The sequence below is a fragment of the Furipterus horrens genome, unplaced genomic scaffold (assembly GCF_987537825.1).
Source record: "Furipterus horrens unplaced genomic scaffold, mFurHor1.1.pri manual_scaffold_6, whole genome shotgun sequence".
Lineage (NCBI taxonomy): Eukaryota > Metazoa > Chordata > Mammalia > Chiroptera > Furipteridae > Furipterus > Furipterus horrens.
The window spans coordinates 41,358,350-41,377,511 of record NW_028327176.1 but is presented as its reverse complement, the minus strand read 5'-3'; the positions used below and the strand labels follow the sequence as shown (position 1 = coordinate 41,377,511).

At 39.8% G+C, this 19,162-nt stretch overlaps 1 long non-coding RNA gene across 1 annotated transcript; it reads left to right on the top strand.

Annotated features, from left to right (window-relative positions):
- The first annotated feature begins 727 nt into the window (after window positions 1–727).
- LOC150006007 (uncharacterized) lies at window positions 728–18,873 on the top strand. Its single transcript, XR_016511717.1, has 3 exons — window positions 728–817; window positions 16,220–16,292; window positions 18,752–18,873. It is a non-coding gene; the product is annotated as an uncharacterized LOC150006007 (long non-coding RNA).
- Window positions 18,874–19,162: the final 289 nt, after the last annotated feature.

The window sequence follows — 19,162 nt, the reverse complement described above, 5'->3', positions numbered from 1 at the left end:
TCCTGGAAACAGCAAGCAGAGGGAGAAAAAAGAATGAAAGGAAATACAGAGCTTGGAAAAACGTAGCTGAAAATAGGTGATAGCCTTATAATGTACATGTATTTTTATCTGACATTTCCAAGTTGAGTGGCTTCCTTTAAAAAAGAAAATATTTCCAAATTTATTTAAATGGAACCTTATTAGGGAAAGCTTAGGACTGGGCAACTATTTAAAAATGTATTTTGAGGAGAGTCACAAAGGAAGACATTTAATTCTAACAGACTGTGGGCATTTTAAAGAAGCCTTGTGCCTATTTATTGTGCTGCCTCTGATTAGACACAGCTCATGACTGTGATAACAGGAAATTTCAAAGGGCACTTTCTCCCCACCAGCTAGACATTGTAGTATCTCCTTTATAAAACAAAGGACGGATTGTGAGAGTGAAAGGGATTTGGCCCCAAACACTAAACAAATTCTAGAGAGCAGAAAAAAAAAAAAAACAAAAAACAACACCCTGTAATTATGTTAATAGTAAATTAATGTTTTCCAATTTACCTGTATCACCTCAGAATAGGTGTTCAAAAGCACCTATTGGAAATAGTGGGTAGACATACTGAAGAAGGGAAGAAGTCAAAATGTTTATTTAGTTCCCTGTAAAGCCTTGTGTTTAATCTACAAAAGGAGCTTCCCGGTGCCAGAAATACCTGTTTTCCTGCAGTGCCGCCCAGACACTGCTTAGAGAAGCTGGGACGAGGCCACCTACCTGAATGGCTCCTGCTGGGTGGAGTTTCCTGGTTTGTAAATAACTCGTATGGACTACTACTGCCTGATCTTGCAGGTCAGTGCCATCTTGAAATTCTTTGATGCTGTAACTAGCCCAGACTTCCTGGGTCTGTGACACAGTGTTATCTCTCCTCTGACTACTGCCTTTGGCTTTCGATCTTAGATGAACCATGGAAATCTCAGTTCAGATTAAGCCCTGAGTTGAATAGACCTCATTTTGATTTTCATGGAAAGGTTCCTCAGGACATACAAAGTTCTTTTTCTAACACGCAGATTAGTAAACACTTACGGAGGAACTTTATATACCAGGAAATGTGTGAAGTCTTTTCTGGAACATAAGATTTTTCTCCATGAATTCTCAAAGCCACCCTGAGGGGTCTAAGCTATTACCCATATTTGCTGATGAGCACTGAGTAACTGGCCTAAGGCCCAGCTGAGGGGGCACGTTTTCCTGGCCTGGCTGTTCTAAGTGCAACTGTGAAAGTAGACCAGGCCTCCTCTCTTGTACATTTTCCCTTCTGTAGTAATGTTTTCTCTTCCCTTCAGGCATCCAGTTTTGTTTTTTTTTCTTTCTTTTTTTCTTTATGCTCTATATTTTCATCAATACCTACTTTCAAGAAAATATCTTACATTAGTCATATACTCTTTAGTATGAATCTAAAGCCACGTCAGAAACTGCAAGACTACGTATCATTCTTCTTGATTAATTCTCAAGGGATGTCACCATTTAAAATTTTGTAGCTAATCATGGAATAAAATATTATACCTGCCTTTTAAAGTAGCTGAGGTATTAATAAGTAGGAATAATTAGGGCAGATTTGCTTTAATCTTTCAAGTAAAGTATGGCTTATTCTGTTGTAACCAGCTAGAAGCTCTCTAGAAACCAGCATTTCTGATAAGCTATATTATGGATAATGGAAATTATTTTGACTAAGGAACTGGACCGGGAGTGGGGCAGCCTGGATTTCACCCCCATGTCACTAAAATGTGTGTTTGGGGCATGCAGGACTGGAAAATGAAGGGATCGGACCATAGCAGTGCTTTCTTCCCACCTCCACATTTATACCAAGCATCATTTCATAGTCTTGAGACTGTCTGATCAAGCCTGGATGCTGTCTGAAATCTCTCGCCATTGATTCTCCATGAAGCATTATTTATCCTTTGCAAATTGTTCCTCAAGATGAAACTCATTGCCACCCAAGGACTAGATGGTGTCCAAAGTTCCTTCCAGCTAAAGATTCTATGACATCTTAAATCTAGAAATGTAACAAGGTCCATTGTTCCTAAACCTGTCTGTGTACAATCACTGGGGCTTTGTTAATATATGTTTTTCAGTCAGGTTCTCCAGGAGGGAAGTTTAAGAATATGTATTTTTGTAAAGCCCCTTCAGTAGTTGTGATGTACCCAAATGTGGACTGCCATTTGGGCATCAGCACTTTAGATTATACAATTAAGAGATTTACTTATTTTAATAGTGGGAATTTACAATTTGAAATTATTCATATTTCTATTAGAGCCTCATGAATTGATATTTAATTAGCTAAACATTTTTGATGAATTTCTACTTTTAATTTTTGCTCTTTCATCATCAACCTTCTTAAGAGTACAGTGGAGCACTTCCCATATCCAGGCTATTAGAACTCTATTCTGACTGAGTTCAAATATTGGATATACAAGCTTATCAGCTGTGTGGCCTTGAATGAGTCGTTTAGAACAGGCAAGTAACTTAATCTTATCTTCTATAAAATCAATGTCAGAATACCTACCTTGAAGAGTTGTTGAGATCCCAAGAATCTGTTATTTTTACTTGATGTGATGCATGACAGTTATTGAGCACCTACCACAGACCAGGTGGTATAAAATGAAGTGGAGAGGCAAGATGAATAAATAGAATCAAGATTTCTGAAAGTCATCTAAAGCACTGTTTTACTTTTCTTACCACAATCCCCACATTACACGTAGGCACATGTGTACACACAGACAACTGAAACAAAAGTTGCACAAAACAATTTTTATCCTTGCTGTATTTAGTGCATTTTGAAATTTCACATCCCATCCATTAAACAATACTGATCATGACCCCTACATTAATTTTCTGGGTCTCTAATGGGTGATTACTTGCACTAGACCACTCTCTTCCCCAATTCCTCTACTGACTCCTCAGCATGACCATCCAACCCCTGTGTAGTGGGACAATGGAGCCATGAAAAATACCTTTCAATTCACTGTAGCTAATATTAATTAGGCATCAACTATCTTCATACTGTATGTTTTATCTAAAGTTTTGTCTAAAGTCCTAAAAGCTGATTATTTGGAATGCTGATTGGGTGTCCATAGCAACCTTCTCTGGTGCTCCTTTCTGTTCCAAACTCTGAAGTCTTCAGTCCTATCAAAACTCAGCTGTCCTCTTGACCCAGTGATGATAAGCTCATTATAGCTAGCAGGTTCCTGACCAACAATGACATGTATTGCCTTGCATTTTAAGAATAACATTTGAAGGCTAAAATAAGGAATTTTACAAAGCTGGTAAAGAGAGAAATTTGGTCATGACAGAATTTTGGGATCATTTGAAACTATTCCTACTCTTGGGAGCTAGGACTAAGAACTGAGATTGAGTAGGTAGTTGTATGTTGGAATCTGATTGAACTGGGGGAATATCCTGTTAGGGTTCCTCAGAACACAGCAAAGTGTGAGGGATGATTTCATGAGGCATTTGTTTTCATCTAGAGGGCAGATGAGAAGACAGTTCACATATGCATTCTAAAGCATGAGGCATGATCAAGAATAAATTCTTGGATGAGGAATGTATTAGTAATAACCACATAATTCATGTTTGAGGCAACGACAATGCACTTATGTATGGGAAGCACCCTGTCTGGAACTCAGATTTGTGCCAGATTAACACCAGGGTTGGACTTCTCCATATTGGTTAAATTGATTGTTAAATGAATTAGTTATATTGCCAATTAAGCACTGATCCAAAGAATTTATGATTAAAACAATCGAATATTAGTTTGCTGATTCGATTTGGAAGTCAGATGGATGTCCTTCTTAAGCCACAAGGAGGTTGATGGTGCCTTTTTATTAGGGGTGGTGTGTAATACTCAGCAAGATTAACTCTTTAAATCTGTAGTGATGTTAAATGAACTACGAATGAATGGGGAGGAAGAGGAAAAGCACATATAGAAATATATTCACACAAGGTGGAAAGGGGGAACGTGAGAGAAAAAAGTGGGGTAGGACAGAGAGGCAGAGAGGAGAGAGAGGGGGAGGCAGCAGACAGAGACTGACTAGTTATAAACAATGCCTCGAGAGCCACGGTGGAGTGGAGGGATTAACTAGGGGTTCACACCAACACGTGTGTACTAATCTTTAGGACATATTATTATAATACTACATAATATATTCAAGTTAGAAGCTGGTTATAATAAAAGAAATTCTGGTTTAAGGATCAACCAGTTGTGTTACCTTGGCAAGTTAATTGACCTCTTTGAGCCAGTTTTCTCATTTAGAAAATAAAAGGGTTAGGAATAAGATTTCTCTTAAGGTCTTTCTGCAGCTTGAAAATGCTATTATTCTCAAGATTTATACAAGTTTCACATCAGTGAAACATTACAATGGCTTCTAAGCAGTATCTTCTAAATTCATAAATTTATCCATTCAACCAATATCGAATAATGGCCTACTTGCATTTTAGCTCAACAAAATGACAAAATGACAAAAGTTTCTCAGCTGTGCTTACTACTTCTTGGCTTTTATATTTATTTGAGCTCACTCAAAACTCAGGCCACAGCTGGCTAAGGAGGCAGGGTAGTTTCAGGATTTAATGCCAATCCTACTTCAGGCCACAGACATCCCACTTTATTAACATCTTATATTAGTATGGTACATTTATTACAACAAATGAACTAATGTCGATACATTATTATTAACTGAAGTCTACACTTTATTCAGAGTTTCTTACTTTTAACATAATGTCCTTTTTCTGTTCTAGGGTTGCATCCAGGATACCACCACACATTTCATAGTCATGTCTCAGCTTCTTTGTCAGAGGTTCTCATACCTTCCTTGTTTTGGATGAACTTGACCATTTTGAGGAGTACTGGTCAGGTGTATTGGAGAATGCCCCTCAATTAGATTTCTTTTTTTCATAATTAGACTAGGGTTATGGTTTCTGGGAAAATAAAAATAAAAAAAGGAACACACACCACAGAGGTAAATTGCCATTTTTATCACATCACATCATATCAAAGGTATATACTATCAAAATGATTTATCACTGTTGATGTTGACCTTGGTCCCTGGGTGAAGTAATATACATTTGGTTTCCCCACTGTAAAGTTATTCTGCACACCTTTCCCTATTGTACTCTTTGCAAGGAAGCTATTATGTGACACCTACACTTCAGGGATTGGAAACTATGCTCTACCTGCTTGAGGCAGGAACATATATGTTATTTGGAATTCTTTTGCATAGAAGATTTTAAGGTATAATTTAATAGTATTTTATTTACTCAGTGCTCAGTTGTTTCAGGTTTGGCCATTGGGAACTGAGAGAGACTCTGGGTCCCTCAGAGTGGATGAAGAAACTACTCAGACACTCTCCATCTGAGGAAGGAAGGGAGGGGGTTTTCTCTAGTGGAAAATTGCCCTCATTTCTTTATTAGCCAGGGTTTTTATCCACTTTCCACATGCAGAAGTACTTAAGGAAAACATGCAGCCCTTCCCCAAATGGTAGGGAATGAAAGCGAAATGCAAATCAATATAGGGTTGAAACATCCAAGTGTTTTACACAAGGTCAAAAGCATTTCCTCTTACTTAATCATTCTGTTCTTCACATTTTACTGACAAGGATTTGAGGCTATACAGAAAAAAACAGCAGGTTCCCTCTTCCTCAAAAGCCACTTTGTAGTTCTGTTCTATCTTTAAAATCCCCCAGAGGGTGGGATTCAGAGCAGGCCTGGAAGACAATCTGCTGACTAAGGGCCCAGGGGTGGGGGTGGGGTGACGACTCCTCACAGCGGTCAGAGTCTTTTAAACCAAGCCTGTCTGCTTCCCACATCTCCCCATGCCTGTCGTCCCCCACAGGGAACATTTCAGTTGTTTCCTAAGTTCCTTTGATATAACCTCAGCATTATAAGATTCATTTTTGAGTACTTCCATATTTTTTGACATTATATGATGCTCCAGGCTCATCTTATATTTTTCCTGTCTCATTCATAGAATTGAGCTTTTTTCCAATGATGTCTGTTTCCTTTTATTGGAGAATGGTATTAGAAACCAAAATCTGGATGACAGGGGTGCTCATTGTTACTGTGGTGTTGTTAATTCTAGGCTCTCTCAGCTGGCAGAGTAAGGAAATATATGTATATACTAATCCATATATATGCACAATGCACATATCTATAAATATTTCTTAATGTAACCATGTGTATTTATATGAAGCTGAACATAACTTCATATTGATGTCTGCAGCTCTAATCTATTACCATATGTGTGTGTGTATGTATCTATATATATGAATATATATGAATATATGTCAGTATCAGAATTATTAACCTGCATCCCTGTGTAAAACAACATTATCAATAAGAATACAGTGCTAATATATACAGTTGCTTTTCGCCTTTAGTCTTAAAAACTCTGCTAACTTCCAAACCTACATGGGTCAGCACCTTTGTCTTCCACCTTTGTCAGTGATATTGTTTCACACTTGCGTAATACAGGAATCTGTATTCTGTCCTTGTGATTCCTGCTCCCCGCCAGGCCTCCTAAATGATTTTCAAAATTTTATATACATTAAGTTTCACACTTGGTGTTGTAAAAGTCTGCACATTTTAAAAAATGCACAATGTCATGTATCCACCATTACAGTACTATACAGAATAGATTCACAGCCCTAAAAAATGCCCTGTGCTTCACCTTTTTAACCCTCTTCTCTTCCCTTGAACTCCTGGCAACCACTGACTTTTTACTGTCTCTATAGATTTACCTTTTCCAGAATGTCATATAATTTGAATCATATAATGTGTAGCCTTTTCAGACTGGCTTCTTACACTTAGCAATATGCATCTAAGGTTGATTCATGTTTTTTGTGTGTCTTGATAGCTCAGTCCTTTTTATTTTTGAATAATATTCCACTGTATGAGTATACTATAACTTATCCACTTACCTAATAAGGGCACCTTGGTTGCTTCCAGTTTGGGGGGGATTATGAATAAAGTTGTTATAAACATTTGGGTACAGGTTTTGGTATGGGCTTAAGTTTCAAATCAGTTCAAAATTTTTAGAAGTATGATTTCTGGATTGTATGGTAAGACTATGTTTAGCTTTGTAAGAATAAGTCAAATTGTTTCCTAAAATGGCTGTACCATTTTGCGTTACCATCAACCATGAATGAGAATTTCTTGCCAGCGTTGGTATTCTCAGGGTCCCCCCCCTTAATTTTAGTGATAATAGTAGATTTTTAGTGGCATCTCATTGTTGTTTTAATATGTAATTTCCTAATGATGTATGATGTGGGACATATTTTCACAAGCTAATTTGCCATCTGTATATCTTTTATGGTAAGGTGTCTGTTCAGATCTTTTGCCCATTTTAAAATAGATTGCTATTTTCTTAGTGATGAGTTTTAAGAGTTTTTGTACGTTTTGGATACCAGTCCTTTATTAGATATATGTTTTGCAAATATTTTCTCCCAGTCTGTGGCTTTTGTACTGATTTTCTGAACAGTCTTTCATGGATTAGATATTTTAAATTTTAATGAAGTCTAACTTTTCTTTTATGGACTATGCTTTTGGTGTTCTGTGTGAAAACTATTGCCAGACCTTAGATTACATAGATTTTCTTCTAGAAGTTTTATAGTTTTGAGTTTTACATTTAGGTCTATTATCCATTTTGAATTAATTTTTGTGAAATATGTTAGGTCTGTGTCTGGATTCAATTTCTTTGGTATATGGATGTTCAACTGTTCCACTGTCATTTGTTGAAGACTATACTTACTCCACTGAATCTCCTTTGCTCTGATGAGAAGTTTGCTGTAATTCTTAACTCTTAACAGGTTTCCTTTATAGGTAAGGTGTTTTTCTTTCTTTTCTTTCTTTCTTTTTTTTTTTAAGATTCCCCCCACTCCCTTTTTGTCTTTGGTTTTCTTCAGTTTAAATTTCATATATCTAGGTTTAGAGTTTTGTTGGAATTTATCCTGCTTGGTGTTTGCTGAGGTTACTGGATCTTCACTTTAGTTTAATTTTGTTAAATCCTTAGCCACTGTTACTTCATTACATTATTACTTATGCTCCAATCTCTCCTCTCTTTCTGATACTTCAATTATTTTTATGTTACACTTTAAAAAATAGTCCCACAGGTTTTGGAGGTTCTGTTTTTATCATTCTTTATTTCCTTTGTATTTCAATCTGGGAAGTTTATATTGGCATATCTTTAAAGTCACTGATTCTTTCTTTAGCAAAGCCTAGTCTAGTGATAAGCTCATCAAAGGTATTCTTTGTTTCTGTTCAGTGTTTTTGATTTGTAGTATTTATTTTTATTCTTTCTTAGAGTTTCCATCTCTTTGCTTACCTTACCCATTTGTTTTTGCATATTGTTTATTTTTCCCATTCGAGCCCTTAAAATATTAATCATAGTCACTTTAATTCTCTGTCTGATAATTCTACAATTTGTTTCATATATGAGTCTGGTTTTTGCTTTATCTCTTCAGACTGTTTTCTTTTTAGCATATCTTGTAATTTTTTGTTGAAAACTGGGCATAATGTATTGGGTAATAAGAACTTAAGTAAAAGGTCTTTATTAGTGTGAAATTTAACTTAGTAATCGAGTTTGGAGTTGGGCTGTGTTCAATGTGCCCTAACTTTAGGTGTCAGGAGTTTCAAATTCCTCTGGTGTCCTTCTGTTTGTCTCCTCTATTTTCTTTGGTCTTCCTTAAGAATCCTTCCTTAAGTAGAGTCTGCACCTTGCAACTCTTCCAACAGTAATCCACTGTTATACTGGAATCTATTTTTGTGGTGGCGAGATGTCAGGGAGGGAAGGTGTTATATAATCTTAAGATAAAAATCTTAGTCTTTTAGTGGACCTGTGTCCTGGGCAGTGACCTCAACAAGTGTTTTGTAGTTTCTTCCCCCCTCCCTTAGGTGAGACAAGAAGGATAGGGTGCTAGTGTTGGGTCATTGACCTTCCTTTTTTATGGCATAAAGCCCTATGTGGGATAAGGCAAAGACTTTTTCATAGAGAATAAGACTTTGTTTTGGAGAATGTTCTTGACATGTTGATGTGTTTCAAGTGGTTACTTACCCCTCCTTCTCCCATAGCCATAAGGACATATTTCTTGGCTCACTATGAGAACCTGCTGGGGTTCCTAGAAGTAGAATTCACAAAGCCTGGGGGCTTCACTAAGTCTGTGGCCCCTGGGAGTTTCTTAATGTCCTGGTGGTCCACATTCAGCCTCTAGCAATTTGTCAAAATTACCATTTAAGTGTTTCTTCCAGTTTGTGGCTCCAGTGGTTTCTGCTCCCGGTAAGCAGATCTTAGCTATGACTCCCTGTGTTCATTTGTGTAGGTCTGGGTTTAGAGGGTTTCAAATATATAAGAAATACAATTACAAAGTAATTTTTTGGTCAGAAATGTTAATACAATTTTAATGGCTGTAAACGCATTTTGTTTTGGTAAGCCAAGATGATAGTATTGCCAATAAAAACTCTGAGAAAAGTCTAAACATTCATAAGATTAACACATTTCTAGCCACCATTCATCAAAGAAAAAACATAATGCCATTTGAGTAACCCATCCGTCCAACAACTGTGGGGTTATCAAATGGTGAATATGCTTAATGAAAAATTATGTCTCCTAAAAGTAATCAGTTGATTAAGTCCAATGTGTATTGTGAAAACTGAATGCAGTAGTAGCACTGCCTTTGGTTATAAAATATAATAGCTACCTATAATCTTTTGTTAAACAAGGCAGGGTGCACCTAAATAAATAATAAGATAAAGTAGAATGCTAAGTGATATTGAATCACATTTTGTTAAATGCATAAAGGATTGGCATGTTGATTTATTATATAAAAGTTGTAACTTTACACTGGTATCCTATTGTCCAGAAAAAGTCAATGCCATTTCCAAACATGCTTCATGGAGTCTCAGAACAGCTCGCACTCTCAGTTACTGTCTCTCATGAACTCCCATCATACAGCCATGGAGCTGGAAGGAAACCCTTGGGAGATACAGGGGCACATTAGCATGTTAAGGCTGGTGCCTGCCTATCTGCAGAGGAAAGGTCACCAAGAGATACTTGCCACGAGAAACAGCAAGTTGTGACCACTCTTCAGATCTGTACCTGTCAGACAGAGGCTGACACCTGTGACAGGTACATTCTGATTTCCACATGCCTTGTGCACAATCAGACATGTTCACAATAGCATGGCAGCCAAATGTCAAGTGCTTCACCTCTCAGCATGGAGACAGTCAGAAACCCAGGTTGGAAAAGGCTCTCGGATTCACCTCTAGAAGTGCACATGGTGCAGGGCTGCCAAACCAGGAGACAGTTTTGTTATGCCTCGTCCAATGACAGGTGTGAAGAGTCATGCATGATGACATTGCTTGTTCTTAGGGCTTCGTATTCCAGCACCTCCTTGACCTGGTCCCATTCAGTGTAGCGGTTGATGCTGAGGCCACTGGAGGGAGGATGAGGGCGTCCCTTTCCCCCTTGCCGTTCCAGGTTAGGTTTAGTGAGAGGAAGGAGGCTGTATAATTTCAGAGCAGGAAATGAAGGTTGTGTGCAGATTTTGAATGGGGCCTGCAAACTCAGACTTGAAATCTTCTGACGAACTAGATTCTTCCTTCGAATCATGAGGGAGGTAATGTTGAGGAAAAAAAAAAAAATCAAATTTCTAAAACTTTTTAAACCAGCATCTAGGTCTTGGTGGGCACTATTATTTTAGGTGGAAACATCAGATCCTTAAACTGTAGGCTTTCCCAGGACCAGAGCCACTCCTGAAGGGAAGGAATGTACTTTCACTCCCTTGGATGTGATTCTGTGCCTTTAGGAATACTCCCCATGTTACATTGGACCAGAAACTATGGGGCTGATATCTAACCTCCAGAAGGCTGATGTTTTTCTCCTGTGGTAAGATTGAAGGGATCCATGCACAATCTCTTATGACCTTTCTTGTGAGTAATGGTAGGTAGGAGACGTCTCCTAGAAGAGCCTCTGGTCTGATGCTTCTGAAACAGGTTCTCACTGCTCTCTTAGCAGAGAATAGTCAGTGCCCTTTGGAGACAGTAATGCCCTGACTCCCTGAAGAACTACTTTTCCTGAAATGTCCTGTAGGATAAGAGCTGATATACAAAATAGCCCTTAGTCTATTATTATAAGGATGTTGCAGATAGTGTTTATTTCATCTGGTGGTTTTGTTTTTTTAATTTGTGGGTATAACAAATATCATAAATTAGTATTTTCTTCCTTCTTTCCTCCCTCCCTTTTTTTCTTCCTTCCTTCCTTCTTGCCTTCCTTCCTTCCTTCCTTCTTGCCTTCCTTCCTTCCTTCCGTCCTTCCCTCTACCTTCCCTTCCTTCCTGTTTTAGATCAATGCTAGAAAGCTCAGAACCCCAGATCTGTGGCCTACCAGGCATAAAAGCATGTACCATTAGGACATGTATTTTTCTTGGCTTCATTTTTGACCTTGTTCATTATCTGTGGAGTTGTGCAGAGGCTGGATAGCCAACTTCTGTTCTTTCTGGAGGAGGGCCCGTATGCACACCCAAATTAGCAAATGAGCTTTCTCACTTAGACATTGAGCTTGGGACACAGGCTTTTAGTAGTTAGCTCTGGGAACTAGGCTAAAGCAGAATATAAATTTGGTGGATGCAAGTAAGAAGCCAAAAGGGCCTGATTTATGATGATGGGGGAAGCTAGGCCTGGTGAGACTCTGACCCACTGACTTGGAAACACTCATTGTTCTGTTACGTGCTTGAAGGAGCATGGACTTTGATGTCTGAAAGACTTCGTGGTTTGCGCACTGCCATTTATTAAGTGAACTTCAGAAGGCCACTGAACCTCACCAGGGCCTCAGTTTCCTCATCAGTAAAATGGAAACAGTATTATGTCCAAGGTTGTTATGAGAATTAAATCTAAGTCTCTGTAGTACCTGACATGTTGGTTCCTCATTCCTTGTTCTCTTCCACAAGGTTGGGTCAATGTATTTGGAACTGCCTTGATTTTTCAAATCTCTGGAAAGATGTGGACGTTCATGCCTTCCTTTCAAACAATCCTGGCACCCTGGGGACTTGTCCGGAAATTCAGCTCATGTTCGAGCCTGTTTAAGGGGCTTTTGCTTTCATCTTCAGGGGCCAAAAGCCAGTGGCTGCTTTTAATGAAACCAAATCCTTCCTAGTTCTGTGTGATTTGGGGATTTGCTTCCCCAGCCTGGGCAGCAGTCGGATACATTCCATTTTCTTTATTTTCCAAGTGACCCCAGAGCACTTTGTGATTCTAAAACTGACCTACTGGGAGAAACAAAATAAACTCTTCCATTTCATCTTCTCTTTCTCTGAATGTATTTGGAATGATCTGACTTTATACGCCACCATCAAGCTTGCAGCAGGCTCCAGAGTGATAACAACTAACATAAGTACATTTATCAGTTCCATATTCTGGAAGGCTCTGCCATGTTCCTACACAAACTGATACCTGCTTCAGCCATTGATGGCTCAGGAGCCAAACAAACATGGATGAAATAAGTAAAGTCACAGGAAAAAAACAAAAAACATAAACATTGTCTATTAGCTCCTAGGGGATATATATCCCTTTTCTATGCTTCATTAATAAATTATAATCTCTTCTCTTCAGAAACTGGATGTTAGGATAGCACAATAAGTCCTTAATTTGGTGCTTTCCTGTGGAATGACTTTGGGGAGGAGTTGGTTTTATAGGGAGAAAACAATGAGATTTGCATGTCGGTTTGAATTTGGATGCTTCTTTTTTCTCTCTGCTTTTCTCTCTGGGTCTCTGCAACTGACCGGTCTCCACCCAACCTCATGGGGGAGGCCCACTGTCTATTGTCACACTCATGCATACCTTGGACATTTCAGTTAGACCACAAGTAATTTGGTCCCCACTTTTTCCTGCCGAGTCTGGGGCCAGCATCTCTCCCATTTGTGGCATTTCCTTCTAAGGCCACTGTCTGGTCAAGGACCTTGTGGACAGTGATTCCATGGCCCAGACTCCAGCCTGGGTTTGACTCCTCTCCTTATTAGCTGAGTGACTTGGGGAAAATTATTTAAAAGCTTTGCGATACAGTTTTCTTGCTGTAAATGGGGATAGAAACATCTGCTTCAAAGGGTTTTTCTGAGGATTGAGTTGAAGTAAGGCAGGCTTAGCATATTGCTGACATTTTTCAAGTATTCAATATTGTCAAGTCCATCTGGCTGTGACCAGTCAGTGGACAGACTATTTTTCTCAGAAGGAATGGACGTTAGAATGGATTCATCCAACAGCTTCAAAATTAACAAAATCTTGGAAAATATTCTCAGTTTTTCATGATCCCCCTAAACGTATGTAAGATCTTCAGGGAGGAGGTGGATGGATAAGGGTGTCATCCTAAGGACAGGGGTCTTTGCTTTGTCTGTATCTTTCGTGTACCAATGTAATTAGTCAATCCTGGTCTCTTGGGCTTAAGTATGGCCACTCCTCTTGGCCAGAAAGCTCCTATCAACCTATACTACATACACATGCTATGCTAATCTTCTGAAATCCTGCTTTAGCCTTGTTATTTTTTCTTCCTTCAAACCTTCCGCTATTCCGTTGGGCTCTCTGCACTCTGTTTTTAACCTCCTTCTCACTTCCATCTCCCATTGCTCTCCTGCAGCAAAGCGGTCTATCTTGTTCATCTCTCCTTCTGTGCTTTGCTCTTACTAATCCTCTCACCTGGAGGGTCTGGCCTGTGGATCTAAGTTGTACACATTTTTTAAGTTCCACCTCTCCTAGGAAGCCTTTCCTGACCACTCCAGCTCATTGTTCTCTTTGCTTCCCTTGAGCCACCATAGTCACTAGCAATCATGAATGTGGTGCTAGCAGTCTGGGCTCACTCAAATTCGTGAGCCCAAATCACAGATGCACCCTCTGCAATGGGGAACCATCCTTCTGCACTTTCCCTCTCCACTCAAACCTCCTCCACCTCCTTTTACTTCTTCCTACCTTTTTTCTGCTGGCACCTTGATCTCATAATTCCTGGAGAAGATAGATGTCAGTGGCATACCTCCTCTGCTCTACCTTCTTACCTGCACCTTTAGCTGTACTCTTCCTTCCCTCCTTTTGGGCCATGAGTCCCTGCTTCTAACAAAGGCCAACCCTTCCCCACTGTGATTCAGTCTCATTCATGTGGCTTTCTCAAGAACTATATCATTGATTTCTTCCTCTCTATGGGATCATTCTGATCAGCATGCAAATATACTCTTGAAACTTACCTCTTAACACAGTATCTGCCTGTTGAAGCTACTTCTTCCTTTAATTTCTTTGCTCTCTTTTTCAGCAAGTCAAGAAGAATCTGTCTATGAATCCTGTTTATTCGTCCTTACTGCACCTTTTTTCTTACCCCTACCTTATTGGGCTCCAGCCACACTATTAAACCAAACTGCTATTTTCAACTTTACTACTGATCTCAATATTTACGTATCTGTCATCGACTGACTCAGTTTCTTATAAATATTCCACACAGTTGACCATGCCCTCTCTTTTGAACATTTTCTTTTCCTGGATTCTATGATACCTCATTCTCTTGAGCTTTCCCACCTGTTTATTGTCTACTTCTTCCTGAAATTCTTTGCCGGCTGTACCTTTCCTGATGAGAATGTTAGAATGCAGTGGGGTCACTTCTCTTCTCACTCTGTATTCCTTCCTGGGTGATTCCATCTAGGCAGATGGCTTAACTTAAAATATATATGCTGATGACTTCAAACTTTGTAGCTCTAATTTTAAATTCTACCTTTAGTTCTGGGCTCTTCTCTCTGGTGACCAACTTGGCATCTCCACTTGGCTAATAGGCACCTGAAACCTAAGTAATGTCCAGCTCTACCTCCCAGGCAGATCTGAATCAGCCCACTTCTTTTCATTGTCACTGCTACCACCTGGTCTGCATTGTTATCATCTCTCTTATGTGCTGCAGCTGTGGCCTCCTAACTGGTTCCCTGCTTCCATCTTTGTACACCATTGTCCATTCTCCACGCAACAACCAGAGTGATATTTTAAAAATGTAAATCAGGTCCTATGTCTCTCTAGGTCACAACCTTCCAACAGCTTCCCACTGCACTCTTGTTACCAGGTCCATGGAGGTCTGCCTTCTATGTGCCCCTAGCCTCTTCATGTGCCCTGCTTCCTCTGCCTATCCTGTTATTGCTCCTGGGGATGGCTTGCTGCTCCTTTAAGCTTGTTGCCCCTAACTGTGCCTTGCTGTGAGGCCTTTGCACTTGCTGTGTCCTCTTCTTGGGTTGCTCTTCCTCTAGATCTGTATACAGATGCTTCCCTGTTGAGAAGAGAGGTCACTTTTTATGTCACTATTTTGATTTTTGTCATAAAATGTGTCATTCCCTTGTACTTTCTTGCTTATTACTTTGTTTGCTTGTTTACTGTTCTTCTCCCCACCAGAAAGAAAGCACTTTGAGAAGACAGATCTTCATCTTGTTCCTCACCATGTCCCCACTACCTGGCACATAGAAGGTGCTCAATACATATTTTTGAATGAATAAGTGCTGGCTACGTATTATTCTGTATTACTGGTTTTGCCAATACTTAGGGCTTGGAATGAAGGAAATAATTGCCCTCTGAGAGCTAATCTTTTGACATGGATCAGGGAAGATTGGTGCTCAGGCCAAGACTTGATCATGAATGACTAAAGGTTTTAATATACCCAAAGCAAGATTTCATCAGTGAAAAAGGGGATTGACCAGCCCTCAGAAACCTAGAAAAAGGAAAGTTGTAGAAGTAAATGTTGGCGTTGCTGCTGTAAGCACTAATTAGGAGCCTTTGTTACTGGAACATGTGTCTTCCAGTGATGTTGGTAAGACCATTTCTACTGTGAGATCAGAGTAGTTAGCAAAATGAGGTTAAATATTCAGTTAACCAGGCTTCCCTTCTTGGAGTCCATGTAGAGTACATCACCTTGTGATTCTGTGACCTCTTCTCTAGGCCTATCTACATGAGTAGAATGTGCTGGTCATAAGTATTTTACATATCTAGTCCACAGAACAGTTATTGCTTAGTGTGAATTACTAAAATGGCATCCTCTTTAGTACATCAGTCTGGTGAGCTTGGTATAATGTGGGTCCTTCTCTATGTGATAGATTTGTCTTTTAGGTATTTATAAAATCTGGTCTCCGAGCCTTTGTGACTGGTTCTTGGTATGCTCACTGGGAACAAAGGAAATTGAACTCTACTATGTGCTATGTTCTTTCCTAGGCCCTGGAATAAAACTATAAACTCTGATAAGGTTTCTGTTGCAGAGTCTAGGGGGAAAGACAAATTGTGCAAGGTAAGTGAATAAATTAACAAGGCAGTTTCAGATAGTGATAAATGCTATGAAAAAATGTAAATTACACAATATGATTTGGTGGTGGGATGCACAACAATATTAGTTTCTGAAGTCACAGAAGGCCTCTTTGAGGATACTTAGGGCCAAGATGGAGGCATAGGTAGACATGCTGCATCTCCCTCCACAACTAGGAAGGAATACAACTACTTCAAAATTGGAGACAACCATAAGTTCCAGAAAACCGAGCTGCATGGAAGTCTGACAAACAAAGATATAAAGAAGAAATACTCATCGAGACAGGTAGGAGGGGCGGAGCCAGGGCAGAGAGGACACAGTAAGGAGGCAGTGGTGGTGACAGTGACTGTGGCTGGCTGGAGGAAAGCACAGTCACACATTAAAAAAGTAGTGAGGGACACCTGGGGAGCGCTCCCAGCAGCATATCAGAGTGCACAGACCATGGTTCCAGCGCTGGGGAAAATAAAGCCTCCGAGCTTCTGACTGTGAAAACCATTGGCGATTGGGCGGCAGAAGAAACTGCCAGTCTCTCAACAGAGTCCATTTGTTTAGAGAGCCCCCACGGTCCTAGAACATCTGCAAATCCACCCACTCTGGGAACCACAGCCAGGGCAACAGCTAGAGAGATGCCAATCCCATACAGGAAGTGGGAGAAGTGCCTAGAAAAGGGGCTGGTGCCGAGCAAGTGGCATTGTTCCCTCTCAGGCCCCTCCCCCACATACAGCGCCACAACGTGGTGAAACAGGTTGCCCCATACCGGTGAATACTGAAGGCTCTGCCTCTAATAATGTAGCAGGTGTGACAGCTCTATCTAAGACACAGAGGCAAACACAGGAGCCTGTCAAGTTGAGGAGACAGAGACGTATGGCCCAAAAGAGGGAAAAGATCAAGGTTCCAGTGGGACAACTAAGTGCCAAGGAGATAGCCAAACTAACAGATGAGGAGGTAGCCAACCTGATAGATATAAAGTTCAAAACACTGGTGATAAAGATGCTCACAGACTTGACAAATATGCTTAAGTATGGCAAACACAGAAGGGAAGAAGTGAAGTCTATGTTAAGTGAAATGAAGGAAAATCCACCTGAAACCAATGGTGAAGGCAAGGAAACCAGGGTTCAAATCAATGATTTGGAACATAAGGAAGAAATATATAGTCAACCAGTACAGAATGAAGAAACAAGAATTGAAAAAAATGAGGTGAGGCTTAAGTACCTCTGGGATATCTCCAATTCTGCCAACATCTGAATCATAGGAATGCCAGAAGGAAAATAGGAAGTGCAAGAAATTGAAAACTTAGTTAAAAAAATGAAGGAAGACTTCCCTAATTTGGCAAAGGAAACAGACATACAAGTTCAGGGAGCACAGAGAGTCCCAAACAAGCTAGACCCAAAGAGGACCATACCAAGACACACCATCATTAAAATGCCAAAGGTTAAAGATAAAGAGAAAGTCTTAAAAGCAGCAAGAAAAATTCAGAGAGTTGTCTACAAAGGAGTTCCCATAAGACTATCAGCTGAATTCTCAAAAGAAACTGTAGGCAAGAAGGGGCTGGCAAGAAGTATTCAAAGTGACACAAAGCAAGGACCTACAACCTAGATTACTCTATCCAGCACAGCTATCTATCATTTAGAATGGAAGGGCTGATAAAGTGCCTCCCAGACAAGGTAAGGCTAAAGGAGTTCATCATCACCCATCCATTATTATATGAAATGTTAAAGGGACTTACTTAAGAAAAAGAGGATCAAAAGTATGAACATTAAAATGACAACAAACTCACAACTATCAACAACAGAAACCCCCCAAATAAAAACAAACTAAGCAAACAACCAGAATAGGAACAGAATCATAGGGATGGAGATCATTTGGAGTGTCATCAGCTGGGATGGGGAAAGGAGAGAAATGGGGAAATGGTGCAGGGATTATGAAGCATAAGTGGTACGTACAAAATAGACAGGGGGAAATTAAGAATAATATAGGAAATGGTGAAGCCAAAGAACTTATATGCATGACCCATGGACATGAACTAATGGGCGTGGGATTGCTGGAGGGAAGGGGAGTACAGAAGGGAGCAAAGGGAAGAGAAATTGGGACAACTGTAACAGCATAATCAATAAAATACACTTAAAGAAAAAAAACCACCTCTTTGAGGAGCTGACTTTGGACTTAACATTGGATGGGGACCATGGGAATATCACAGGGAGGAGTTCTACATCTTGCCTCATTTTAGTTGAAGATTGGTTGGAAGGGACTATATGGGTCTTACAATAAAGAATTGGGATGCTCTCTGTTATGGACTGAATTGTGTCCCCTGCCCTCCACCCCAAATTTATATGTTGAAGTCCTAATCTTTAGCCTCTCAGAATGTGACTGTATTTGGAAATGCAATCTTTAGAGAGGTAATTAAGTTAAAAGGAGGTCATTAGGGTGTGCTTTTTCTTATATAGCTGTTGTCCTTATGAGAAGTGGAGATTAGGATACAGACATACACTGAGGGAAGTCCATATGAAGATACAGGGAGAAGATAGCCATCTACAAGCCAAGGAGAAAGGTGTTAGAAGAAACCAACTCTGCCAAAACCTTAGTCTTGGACATCTAGCCTCCAGAACTGTGAAGAAATAAATTTCTGTTATTTAAGCCACCAAGTCTATGATATTTTGTTATGGTGTCCCTCGCAAACTAATGTACTGTCAAAAGAGAAAAGTATTTAAAATTGGGACTGTCTAGGAGAATCCAAACCAAGCAGTCACCAGCCAGCATAGGCCAGTCCCTTTGAAGACACATCTCCAGGCCCGAGCTAAGGAAGCAACGTTGATATTGCAACCTTTCATTTCCTTTGGGACCACTGGCTCCATTCC